This window comes from Ambystoma mexicanum, chromosome 6q (genome assembly GCF_040938575.1).
Source record: "Ambystoma mexicanum isolate Mex_15411 chromosome 6q, UKY_AmexF1_1, whole genome shotgun sequence".
In the NCBI taxonomy this organism is placed as follows: domain Eukaryota; kingdom Metazoa; phylum Chordata; class Amphibia; order Caudata; family Ambystomatidae; genus Ambystoma; species Ambystoma mexicanum.
Genome location: NC_090937.1, coordinates 98,450,365 through 98,464,313, shown reverse-complemented (window position 1 = coordinate 98,464,313; position 13,949 = coordinate 98,450,365).

Genomic DNA, 13,949 nt, shown 5'->3' with positions numbered 1-13,949 from the left:
TTCAAGGGACGCGCAGGGAAAAAAAAACAGGGCAGAGAAAACCAGTGACAGATGATGCATCAGTGGATACCGTAAATTGAAAAAGCTGAACCCCCTCTTCCCCGTGGCAGGCTTGAGATGGTTCCTGGCAGGGTGGTAAGAATGTTCTGGTCGACCCCATTTAAGTAGGAAACATGTAGGGCAAAGTCAGCAGTGGCACTCACCATCCCCCAGCCCTTCCCTCTTTATGGAGGGAGAGGCCGGTCAGTGGGGTATCGAACCGGGATGGAGAGATCAGAGATAATCAGTTGAGTTCAGTGGTGAGGTGGTGGGGGGTGAAGTGGTATTCATTACTGGTATTAATCTTGGATGCTGATCTTGAATGGGGGGGTTCAAGGAACTATAACATTGTGAAAAGGAGGCCTGAAGAAGCAGGGGAGGCTGGTGGTCTGGACCAAGGATGACAATCATTTCATTACTGGTCCAGATGCGATAGAAAAAAGGAGGGTAGGGGGAATGTTGAAGCTGTTGGGGAAATGTGTGAGGGGAGGGGGGATATTGTTTAAAATTGCAAATACCACAGCATAGGGGGTGGACCAAATGTCAACGATAGCTAGGGATGGCACTAGGCAGGACGACAACCGAGGCATTACAATCCCAGACATCGATACGGAAGTCATGCAATTCTCATGCAGGAGATGATCTCTGGGCTGTCCTTGGGCTCGTTGAATTTTAAGGGCCTCAACTCCCCAACTAAGAGATCCCTGGTGATCCGAGAATTCACTTGTCTGAAGCTGGACATTGTGTTCCTGCAGGAGACTCACTGGAAAAGGTGGAGCGTACCAGCCATGAAAGCTAGGGCAATTGAAAAAGGTTTTTCACGCCTCATACCAGGTTGAAAAAGAGGGGTTGCAGTAGTTATCGCTAATAAGCTAGGATTCACAGAGCTCACCACCATAAGGGATCCGGATTGACGATATATAATGGTGAAGGGGGTAATAAGAGACCTAAAGGTTTGCCTGATTTCGTCGTACGGCCCCAATGAGGGCCAGGACAACCAATGGGAAAAATTGAAAGGGAAAATCCAGACATTTGCAGAAGGGCCCATAATTGTCGGAGGGGACTTAAACATGGTACTTGATCCAGAAATAGACAGGCAGGGGGCTGTCCGATCCAGAGTTTCCCACACCCAGAGAAGAATGGCCCGTCACTTTGTTCAAGCTAACAACTGGGGGTGGCAGATGTGATGGTCCGCGAGGAGCTAAAGACCCTGTCATGCACATTCCATTAACAAGTCCACGGCACCCAATCCAGGATAGATTATATCCTCCTGGACCTAACCCTACTACACAAAGTCATGGACGTCACTTAGGGATTGCCAGGGGTCGCAACTGCAACCACTGGGGTCTCCCTTGCTACCCCTGTAGTCTCTCTTGCTACCCCTAAGAAAAATATTTTTTTAAAAATCAAACAAAAACAATTTTCTTTTTTTTTACTTTGAGGCTCATGGGCTGTGGCCAGCAGCATGTGGGTCTTTGTTTCTGGAGTGGCTGGTTTTCTGATAGCTATAGCTGGTAAGATAGCTCAGTGGGTTGAGCGCTGGCTGCCGCAATGTGTGTGTGATCTTCAAGTTGCAGGTTCGACTCCCAGCAAGGTCAACTCAGCCTTTCATCCTTCTGGGGTTGATAAATGAGTAATAAGAAATAAAAACAGGGTTAATTGGGCTAATGAAAGCCGAAGTGCTACTGCCTTCCCTAACCGTAAAGGGCAATATTGGTACACAGAAAGACGGTTCTTTGGGAGAACAAGAATGTATATCTGCAATTACAAGTCAGAACACGTGAGTGTAGCTGCATGGAGGTACATAGGCATTGCACCATCGCCGTCTAGGGAAAGCACCCCCACAAGGGCTAGGCTGTTCTTCCTGAGGGCCAGAACAGCTCACCATCTTGTGTTGTCCTTTGTTGACTACCTCCAAGTAGCTACACACACATGTTCTGACTTGTAATTGCAGATATACATTCTTGTTCTCCCAAAAAACAGTCTTTCTGTTGATAAATGAGTACCAACACAGGTTGGATGATATTGTATGTATATTTGTTCTATATGAAGCACTTAAGCCTAACTGCTATGTAATAAAACATCATTAGGCCTTGGACGTCTGCTTGCATTTATAGGGCCTCATTACGACCCAGGCGGAAAACCATGGTGCTAGAAGCACCATGGTCCATGCCGGTAACTTACCGACTCCGCCATGGAGAAAGGGGGAATTACCACCCCATTACAAGGTTGGCAGGGTGGTAATTCCCCCTTCCTCCATGGCCCTTCCCCATTCCCATTTTTGCCCCATAGGGCTCAATGGGAATGGGGAAGGCGCTAAGTACGGTACCGCAAATTGCGGTACCGTACTTAGCACCAAGGTCCCTTTGCAGGTCCCTACTTTAACGGCTGGTGTAGACCAGCCGTTAAGGTCGGGTTCCGCAAAGGGACCTCGTAATCAGGCACTAATGGGTTAACGGCGCTGCAGCCTTTTATGGCGCCGTTACCCCATTAGCGCCAGGGTCGGAATGAGGCCCATAGTGATTTGGTAATATGGGCCTATATGCACTGATATTAACGATACATATGGTGATCCATTCTTGTATGAAATGTATATCACTTTACTGTGATATCTTTTTCATAGTGTACTCAGAAACAATGTTATGTGATGCCACTTCTGTTTTGTCGACGGTTGTAAAAGGTCGTGTTCCATTGCTTCCCGTGATGCCACTTTGGGGTGGGGTCAAATGACATCCCTTCCTGTGATGTCATCAGAGGTCAAGGGTCGTGTGATGTCAGTTCCGCTTCCCCAGGCATTTTGGTGAAATGACCTTGTAGGCGTATGCCCTTGCGGGCATGGCGAGCCCTGACATTATCAGCCATTGGTTCGATGACCAGCGCAAATAGAATAGGGGAGTATGGTCAGCCCTGGCGAGTGCCCCTGTGCAGAGTGAAGGGTGAGGAGGTTAAGGAATTGACCAGAACCCTAGCTTCAGGACATGTGTATAATAGTTTAATGTAGGATATCATATTTGGCCCAACCCCCATCTTCTCGAGAACTGCCCACATATATTGCCAAGAAACCATATCAAAGGCTTTCTGGGCATCCAGTGTGACCGCAACCGCATCCGGATTTTGTTCAATCCTGGACATTACATTGAAGAGCCGTTGGATATTGAGGGCTGTCAAGCGCCCAGGGACGAAGCCGCTTTGATCTTCGTGGACGAGATTCCATGATTGGAAGAAATCTGCTGGTCAGTACCTTAGTGAATATTTTAGTGTCAGTATTTATGAGTGATAGGGGCCTGTAAGACCTGCACTCATTGCTGGGTTTGCCCAGTTTGAGAAGAACCGTTATGAGAGCCGCCCGCAAGTATTGGGGAAGGGTGGAAAGGCAGAGTGATTCAGTCCATATTTCAAGCAGTTTCGGCGCAAGAAGGGCTAGATGTTCCTGATAAATGAGCCCGCCAGGTCCGGGGGCTTTGCCCTTTGGAAGATCAGTGATGGCCTTAACTATATCGTCAAGTGTGACCGTAGTGTCACACTGTTCTCTAGTAGTTTGGGAGATGTATGCCATCAGGATTTGGTCTAAGAGGTCCCTTATGTCTTGTGTGTTGTGTTCGCGTTGGGGTGTATACAATGCAGTATAGAATTCTGAAAATTTGTCAAAGATTTGCTGGTCAGACCAGCGATGAGTGCCTTTCGCATCCGTGATACAATCGATCCGGGACCTGCCTCCCTTGGCGTGTACCAGCCTAGAGAGGGTTCTCCCTGGCCTGTTTCCCTCCCCATATATACGTGCTCCAGGTGGGCGCATGTAGTAACGTAGTTCTCTCATGGCATGGGATTCAAAAGTTTCCAGTTCCGACCTTATATGCACAAGTTTAGCTGAGGTAGGTGATGTGGCATACTCCCGCTCTAACTCCTTAAGGCTAGTCTCCGAGCGGTGCAGGTCTTGTTTTATGACCCTCAGCACTCCCGCTTCCCTTGATATACACATGACTCTAATGTAAACCTTAAAGGCCTCCCAGCGAATCCCAGCTGTCGTGTCATGTTGTTTATTGCATTCAAAGAAGGTGTTTATATCCGAAAGGATCTCAGTCTTCAACACGATATCAAGCAGCGCTTCTGACTTGAAGCGCCAGGCGGAGCAGGTAGGCGGGGTCGTCCCCAGCTTAATTATCTGAGTCACCGGGGAGAGTGTACGGGCAAGTATCTGGATGTCTATTACCTTGCCAATCAATCCACTCGATAATAGGATCAAGTCGGTCCTAGACGAACTATCGTGTACTGACGAATAATAGGTGTATTCCTTCATGTGTGGGTGAAGTGTCCTCCAGGTATCGCGTATGCCTAATGATATCATGTGCGTGTGCAGTCGGCAGGCAGCCCGGGACGTTGCTCTACGGGATGTTCCTGTCCTGTCGAGATCGTTGTCCAAGATTAAATTCATATCTCCCCCCATATGATAGGCACCCCGGTGTACCCCATAAGTAGGGAGATCACTTAGTCGATAAATTCAGGGGCATCGATATTCGGACCATATGTTTTCACAAGCAAATACTCCTCATTGCATATCATACAGTGAAGGACAACATATCTACCCTCAGGGTATATGTGGCTCGTTTTCAGTATGAATTTTACAGATTTATGGATTAGCGTAAGCACTCCCCTGGATTGGGTGGAAAATCTTGTATAGAACAAATTGGATCACCAGGTTGGCACCAGGCAAGATGCAAGGCGGCCCAGGGCATGCTTCTCCTGTAGTAGGAGTATTTTAACTCCGTGCCTCTGAGCATAGGCAGTGATTTTGCAGGTCTTTGTAAAGTTACTTAACCCCCGAACATTCCACGACATCAGTCTAATGGCCATGTTACGGCTCTATGGAACATCCCAGCAGCTAAGTCTGTCTCCGCTCAGCATTGCGTGTGTCTCTGTGGCGTGTCTCGCACACACCTCAAACCATGCCACATTCTTCTCACCATTTTCTGTGTAACATTCCCCAACTTTAACACCCCCCACCCTCACTGCCCAACCCCGATCAGCAGTGTAATAACTCCCTACCCTTAGAACGGTCCTTGGCGCGCCACCCCCCAACCAAGCACGACTCGCAAGCCCAACTGGGGTGCAAACTCAACAGACTTGCAGGAATTAACATTTCAGCTGCCGAGGGGGTCGCCACTGCCTTGTGACCAAATTTAACTAATGACTTGCTGTAGTACACACCGTATTTCTGGCAGCGGCAATTGATGCTCTAAATTACAAGAGAAGCCAGCGAAAGCAAAATAGAAGAACCATAACAGTTATGACATAAACTTTGGGGCCAGTATTAGGTCCAATTAGGCAGTAGCACCGCCACCCGCCTCCGCCATACCGGCGACGAGGATCGGGGCCGTCCATTGGCCTGTGTTTAAGTGGGATAGGGATAGCGTTATTGAGGCCCATTCTGCCGCAGGTGACGTGCATCCAAGGCACAGACGGGCCATGAGTGAGAGGGTGAAGGAGTTCAGGGGGCAGAACGCCCTCAGTCGTTGTCCATCAGGTCATCCGCTGGATTACTAAGTGGGATGTACGCCTCTATAAATTTCACCGCTTCATCTGGAACTGTGAAAAAGTAAAGTTTGTTGCAGTGAGTGAACTTCAGGTGAGCAGGAAACAGCATTGCATATTCAATTTTTCTCTCTCTAAGCATTTTCTTCACACCATTGAACTGCCATCGCTCCAGCTGCATTCCCGTAGAGAAATCCGGGAAGATTCTCATGATCTGCGAGTCCAGTCTTAGTTCTCCTTTTTCACGTGCCAGTCGGAGTATTTGATCCCTATCTCTGTAACTCAGGATTTTCGCAATTATCGGCCTTGGAAAATCTCCAGGTTTAGGATGGGGAACTAGTGCGCGGTGTGCATGCTCAACAGTGAAGACCGGTGTAAGCTCGGGATTGTCGAGTAGGTCCTTGATTAGGTTTTCAGTTGCAAGTTCCATGCGTCCTTTGAGCGCAGTTTCAGGAACACCTAGAATACGAATATTGTTCCTGCGTGACCTGGATTCCAGGTCGTCACATTTGCCTTTGATGAATTTCATGTCGCGGGCAAGCGCAGTTACAGTATCTTGCAGTACATGTACCTCGTCCTCATTAGCACCAATTCTGGTTTCCACTTCAGTGATTCTGGATCCATGGTGATCGAGCTTGGTTTTGAGAGACGCCACATTTGCATTTATGTCGTCTAGTTTTTCATGAAATGATACAAAATTCTTGGCCAAGGACTTCATCATTGCAGTCAGGTCAGGGTAGGGGGGTCCTGCAGGTATGTCTGTATCCACCTGGTCCGCGGAAGGGCCCCCTTGGTCAGGTCTGGGTGCTGCCTTAGCGTACTTATCCATAGCTCTGACCTTGCCGGCACCTCGAGATCTGTTGGACATTGAAGAGGCAAGTAAGTATGTTCCTTTGGATGGTTAGTCGTCACTTGAGGTTCTTTGAGCCGCCGGGAACGCAAACTCGGGAGGCAAGGCAATATGGTGTCAGCGATGTAGGCGATTGCACAGCCTGTAGCCCCGCGTCCCTCTAGAGAATATCAACCAGCCCCCAGTGTGCTCAGGGTAGCCGAGGGGGGCAGGAGGACTAGGGAAATCCAAGCAGGGAATCTCAGCAGGAGAGAGGAAGGACAGTGCCCTCCGCCTGGCATCCAGCACCCACTCACGACTCAGTGGAGGTGGCCAGGTCAGTCGTGTTCCACTCCCGGCTAGAGAGGTAGCACCCCCCAGAACCCCTATATGGATGGGGTTGGCAGCCCGGTGGAGGAGACAGGCTTGTTCCAGGCAGTTGCGCCAGTCTAGTGTAAATCTGCACTCCAGGGGGGGAGCTGGCATGGGGATATCAGGCGGCAGCTTGCCGGTAGTTGCTCCCAGTGATTCAGTGGTTGATCATTTTTGGGGCTGCTGGCCAGGGGAAGCCCAGTGCTGAGGCAGTGGTAGGGTAGCTGATCCAGGCTACTCCAGGAAAACGTTATGGAGCGGGCTCACCAGCATCAGAGCAGCAGCAGGGGTCAAGGACATAGCCATGAAGCGGGCAAATCTTAGTCAGCAGGGTCCCAGAGTGTAGTGATTACTTTAGGTGTGCTGCAGTAAGCGGCAAAACTAGCCCAGCCAGGGCCCAGCGCCCGGGTGCCCCCTCCCAGTGCACACTTACTTGATGAGTTGCAGTTGTATTGCCCGGTGCCAGAGCCCGCACAGCAGGCAGCCGGGACCACTCCGGTCCTCCAGGGAGCCAGGGATGGCTCCACCCCCAATCCTCCATCGTGGCTCCCGGCTCCGACTCAGGCCCCAGGGCAGTCCACCCTAGGCGACCACAAATTAGCAGAAGGGTGATAGGGCACCACACGGCGGGTGCTCGCTGCAGTTCCTAGCCAGCAGAGCGTGTCGGAGGAGCTTCAGGGAGGCCGGGCGCTCAGGTAGTTGTTGCTTTCACTGCGGTTGGCCATTGGTGAAGTGCCTCCATTCCCAGTCCTGACCACCCTCAGTAGATGTTTGCACGAGAGCTAGGTCCAGCATCCCAGGACCTCAGGTTAGGACGACGTAGACCGGAGGAAGCGAGCAGGGTGGCATTCACTGGCGCTCATATGGTCATGGGTGGCCGAGCCGGGTGTACCCATGGTCACCAATGAGGTGCACCACAAGGGGTACAGGGGACAAAGGTCCCTCAGGGGACAAAGGTCCCTCAGGCCCCCCAGGTATGTCCAGTCCTTCGTGCACAGCCGGGGGCGAGGGCAGCCGAAGGCCAATGTCGGTCCGGCTGCAAAGGTGCACGGGCGGCTCCTCCGTCCGTGCAGTTCACATGTGGAAACGACGTCGCGCGGTCACAGCATATGTTGGGTGATGCATTTTCACCCTTGGATCCCCCTCTCTCGGGCTCAGACCCTTCTTGAATGTTAGCCTCCCTCTGCCGTATACACTATGGCTTTAAACAGTCCACTGTGGACATCACTCAGTCGGGTTCACTCTTGTCAACACACTGTATTTCGGGACTTTAGACTTCGCCCCCTCTTTATCGGTGTCCCTCTTTTGGGTTCACTCTTGCCCACTTTATCAATTCCACATTTCCTCGTTCAACTGTTACGATGCAGGATTCACTTCCCTTAGCTTCACAATCATCTGTCGACCAAAGACTTTCAACTATACAGAGGATTTTACAAGACCCCTGTATGACCACTTTGACCCCCTTCTCACCTTTCCCAAGGTGTTCTGGTAAAGGATGTTTCAACAATCGGGTAATTGGCCAGATTTTCCTGCGTGAGCACCCATGTGGTGCTGGACTCCTGTTGCTGGTTTTTCCCCTTTTCGATATCAAAAGTTCTTTGTATTTTCCCAGTTCAATTAGCCGTTTGCTACTTTTTGTTCAACACAGATCAGTTTCCTTTCGGCTCTCCCATCAATTCACCGGCTGTGATGAACAGCTTGGATTTTCTTCTCTCTGGAGTCAAGGTTGGTACCATCGAGACAAGTGTCTCTCCCCGGCTTGGTTATCAGCGAAAGAGAATCTTGTGTAACGTTGACATCTGCTGCAACACACACTGGCTTTTGTTCACGGTTTTACTATTCCTTCTATGGAGGTTTCACGGGCCTTGGATGGAAAGGGCAAGGATGCTTCTCTCCTTGTCACCCTTTCGTTTTGCGCCGTCGTTGCCCTCCACTTGAACTGCCGTGCTGAGTTAGCTCTCTCATCGTGCAGTCTGCCTTGCTCGTCTTACGTGTGTGGTTATGGTCAATTGCCTGACTTTGGCTGACCCTGGTGTTGGGGCATGTCAGGTAATGGCTTGAGTGTTAGTCCATCGTCCTTCATGATATGTGACAGTGTTTGTGTCGGAAAGGGGGGTGGTAGAGTGTTTGAGCATCCTACGTTGTAGGTTGGGGAAAAGGTGTTATAAGATACTTCATCCCACCCATCAGTGTCCCACTTCCACTCCCTGAGGACCCCCCATCCAGGTGATCCACCCTTGCTGGTCCACCCCCAGGACCTGGATCCGAAAACGATGGCCGTGTCCTGGCCACCTGGATGACAGACAACCGGGGATAGCCAGGGAGACACCTTCAGGTTTCTCATAAATGTTTCATAGAGGAGCAGATTTGTGGGTCATCCTTCCAAATCACCCCTGCCATTATCTATCAAAGAATGAAACTCTCATACTCTCAAACCATTGCTGTTGCTTCTGTTGCTTTAGCTGGAGGCTGGATACTTTGCAAGTTGGGTGCATGGACCCACTTTGGTTGCCTCTCACACATGGTGCGGTGCGCGTAGTGAAAAGCACTTGAAAGGGTCTTCGCCACTTTTGTTGTAGTGCTGAATTCCTCTGATGCAGTCGTAGATGGGCCCAGGCACCGGGTCTAAGGGAATGGCTTGAGTCTTTCAGCTAGTTCCAGCAGTCCTTTCTTAACATGGGAATAGAGTGATCTGACAGGCTTCATAAAGGATTACAGTAATTCATAATAGAGACAACTTCTAAGCACAAATCCAAACATCATGCAGTCACCATTCCCAAAGGGTGTATAGTAAATATCTCATGTGGTGTGTGGTAAGTCAGAAGGAGGAGACAGACCAATAGGTGCCATTTTCCAAGGTTTTACTGGAAAATAATAAAGAAAATGCCTAACTCTCCCTATCCTGAGGGTTTCCCTACCTAACATAACTAAACTAGGGTGCTTGTCATCAATGATGAAGTCCACAATCAAAAGTATGTCCTGCGTCCGAAAGTAACCTAGGCTGACCACCAGTATTACTACACAACAAAAGACCAGGAGAATGACTCCGTCCTCCTGGATTGATTTGGCAAAGCTCTCTTCAATACAAGATCTTTAGATAGTCTCTTGCTATGTCTCTTAATGAGTCTTTCAGTTATTTCAAGGGGCTTTTCCAAGCCTTTATATTTTGTTTCCATTAACTCTTCATATTACAATCTAGACTTCCTCTGATTCTTGACTGAGTCTCTCAATATATGTTGTACTTCACAACCCTTCGTTCTTCTTTAGGACAAACAAATCTGTTCTCCAAGCAACCCCTTTTCCTGTTGTTATTTAAATTCTCACTGATCAAATAGGCTGAGTCTTTCTTTGACTCTTGCTCTTCTTGTGATCTTGCCATTCACTGAAACGAATACGATGAGTCCCTGAGTGATTCTCACTTTTCTTATAATCTTGCCATTCAGTGGGGCAAGTAGGATTGCTCGCATCTTTATATTCGTTTTCTGCGATAAGTATGACTGTCCAATTTATATTTCATGACCCTTTCCCTAGGTCTGCCACTCTCCCCTTTACCTTTGGTATAATGGGGCTGAGTCATCTTGTTTCTGTTCCGTTTTCAGTCAAGACGGCCTCGCGGTTTTCTTCTCTTATCTCGTTTGACAGGCTTCGGTGCCTGTGTGTGGTATCGGCAGGCAAAGGGGTCTTCACTCTCTCCTCTTCCTAGCCACCACCTCACATGCTCTGTTCCCTCCCCTGGAATTCTCTTCAGGTTGACAGACCCATGTGCTTTACTTCAGGCACATCAGGATTAGGGCTCCTGACCAGTCCCATTCCAATGTCCATCCAGGGACCACCAGCCACTGGACAAACTCTCTCCAGTCTGTTTTCCAGATAGTGCACCGCAGGCACTTCGTCGCTTCTGCTGTTTGCCGGCTCGCAAACTAGCATTCTCCCTGAGTTACCAGATTCCCTCTGCCAGCTGCTTTGAAACACCTGGGTCTCTCTTCCTGCCTCTCTTGGCCCCCCCACTTTTACTACGCCATGCTGCCCCCCCCCCAGCTTCTCAAGAAAGTCCTTAGTCTTTCCTTTGTGTTGGAATGGTACTCTTCATAACTCCTTCAGGCTTCTTTGTCTCAGTGATTGGCAGACAGGTATTCTTTATTACTCCTATGTTCTTACTCTTAACAGTACCAGGCTGATAGGTTTCTTCTGTCTTTACATCACATTAACATATGTATGAGGAGTCTAGTTGTCTGCCAACTGATAGGGTTGTACTGGATGTTTGAGGATAATGATAAGGGAGTTCCTAATTGGAAAGGGAGTCCTTATCCCTGAGAGGGGAGTCTCTCCCTTTTTTTGGTCCCGCTTACCACCCCTACCCCTATGGGGAACATTGCGTATTGGACTAGCCTCACAGGAGAAGGGACTGAATCCCCCAATTCATCACAGGAGGCAGATCTTGCTTTTCACTCTGGTTATTTGTTAAATGCGACAATACCAGTAATAGCACTTTGATCTATCGGAGGTCACTCACTTTGAATACCTTAGGCAACCTGTTTTTAATATCATCATTGCAGCATTCTACTGCTCCACTAGATTGGAGAGGATAAGCAAACAAAAATGTTGAGAAATATTCAGGGCTCTGTAGATATCTCTAAACACCTGCAGAGTGAAATGGGTACCTCTGTCACTGTCCATAACTGCAGGAAGACCAAATTGAGGTACAAACTCAGTAAAACACTTTTTAACTACAGTGACAGAGTAAATCCTTCAGCACGCTTAGGCCTGAACTCACCTTGAAAACATATCAACCACTACCAAGCAAACTCATAATTAAGACATTTAGGAAGCTGTATGAAATCTACCTGGATTTCAAGAAAATGATTTTTCAGTGGGCACAATGGTGGCCAAACAAACAGGGCAGGATTACAGTGGTTCTGGTCAGCCATGGTAAAGTATGATGTGTACCTTTCTCAATTAACAATACCAATCATGACTCCTTTTCCAGAGTGAGACACAGAAAGAGCCAATATGGCAAGTTAAGGGAGAAGCAGTCTGGGTGCTATCATGCAGCATCTGGAGAGCACCAAAGAATGTGGCCCTCATTACAACACCAGTGCTAAACCATGGCGCTATTAGCACCATGGTTGGTGCCGGTGTTGTAACGGGTCCGCTATGGTTCAATGGGGAATTACCACCCCATTTCAAGGTTGGCGGGGCGGTAATTCCACATTGAACCATGGCCCTTCCCCATTCACATTTTCGCCTCATAGGGCTCTATGGGAATGGGGAAGGCACTAAGTAAGATACCGCAAATTGCGGTACCGTACTTAGAACCAAGGTCCCTTTGCGGGTCCCTACTTTAACGGCTGGTGTAGACCAGCTGTTAAGGTCGGGTCCCGCAACGGAACCTCATAGTAAGGCGCTAAGTGTTTAACGGTGCCGCAGCCTTTTATGGCGCCGTTAAACACTTAGCGCCAGGGTCGTAATGAGGCCCTGTCTGTATGTAAATCACAGTTTCTTGAGGAGCAGAATGTCTTCCCAGATGCCAGGACCTGCACCACAGCCAGGCTAGAAAGAGTTTCAATTGTGGATACCAAATATATAGATATCATTCCAAATAATAGTATCTACTGATGTCAAATAGCCATGTTGCGTCCTCGCAATATGACAAAGTTGTGAACAATTCCATGCGCATAGCCTCCATAACTTCGTGCACTGTACAAACCACATATCCTGACAAGCATTCACACAGATTATTGGTGTAAACCAATCCATCAACGAACACAATCATCTCAGGGTTATTCAGTGCAGTGGTACATCCTTTAAATCAATTCTGGACAGCACGAGATTTTCAGTCACTGCTAAACAATCATGGGGCTCCCCATCTAAGGGAGTAGGGAGCAAAGGGTTTAGAAAAGAACAGCAATTGAATATTACATTAGAAGCAGAGAAGATCAAAAGCTTTTCGTATTTGTTTGAATGAGAATTTGAAATGTGTTGGTTCTTGCCTTTCAAGAACAATGCTACAACACAATGAGACACTGCTATAATGACTGGTTGCCCCTGAACCAAGGTATGAGCTTTCGTTACCAACAATGCAGCTACTGCCACAGCATGTAAACAAGACGGTAAGCCTGCAGTCACACGATCTAGTGTGGCACTGTTATAAGCTATTTGGGTGGTGCTTGTTACCATGCATTTGACTCCACCGTGCCACATCATCACAAAATAGAGCAAAGGATTTCTGAGAATTCTGCAAACCAAAGACCAGAGCCTTTTTACAATTCTTGCTTGTTTCTGCAAAATCCCCTTCTGCTCCATGTGACCAGTGGGAAACTCAAGGGTGGACTCATGAGTGAGGTTTTGCAGGGGTGTAATGGTCCTTACCCAATGGCATCAATAACCAGCCTTCCAAGAAATCCTCTAATTTTGGGGGGGGGCTTTGGGTAGGGTACGTGTAAAGTGTCATTGATTCAACCTTTAGATAGGTGTCTCTCCTCAATGGAGATATCATAACCGAAAGAAATGGGGCCTCATTACGAGTCGGCCGTGCCGGAATCCGGTGATTCCGTGACGACGGTTACTCCACTTCCGCGACCGCAAGATTGCAGAAAGAAGGGCCGATTACGGCACTTGAGTCGCGCGCAACACACCGAGGTGGAAACAGAGTCACCGCCGTCATGTAAACACCCACGCACATGGACTTTACGCCACAGAAAACGGTGCTAAACCTGTGTCCGCCCCCGCCGACACGGAAACACCGGAATGGGAAACAACATGACCGCGGGAAAAAACGGAAACAGAGAGGCGGCCATTATATAAAGCACAATCTACTGCCATCCTCAGACACCACAGGTCAGATTACCTCCCTGAGACTGACAACTCATCGAATGGCATCCAGGATACCAGCACGCAGACAGCAAAAGCCACGCTTTAGTGAGGCTGAGCTCACAGTTCTGGTGGACCAAATTGTTGAGCATGCAGAAATGCTCTTTAGTGCAGACCAGCGGCGCGCTACTCAGCAACGGCGCAAGGAGGTGTGGGCGGAGGCAGCACGCAAGTGCACAGCGGTCGGTGTGACCACACGCTCTGTGAAGGACTGCCATAAGAGGTGGGATGACCTCAGGCTCCGGGTGTGTAACCTCATGACTGCACACCGCCAACACAGCACTGGCACTGGTGGAAGCCCTGCATCCCA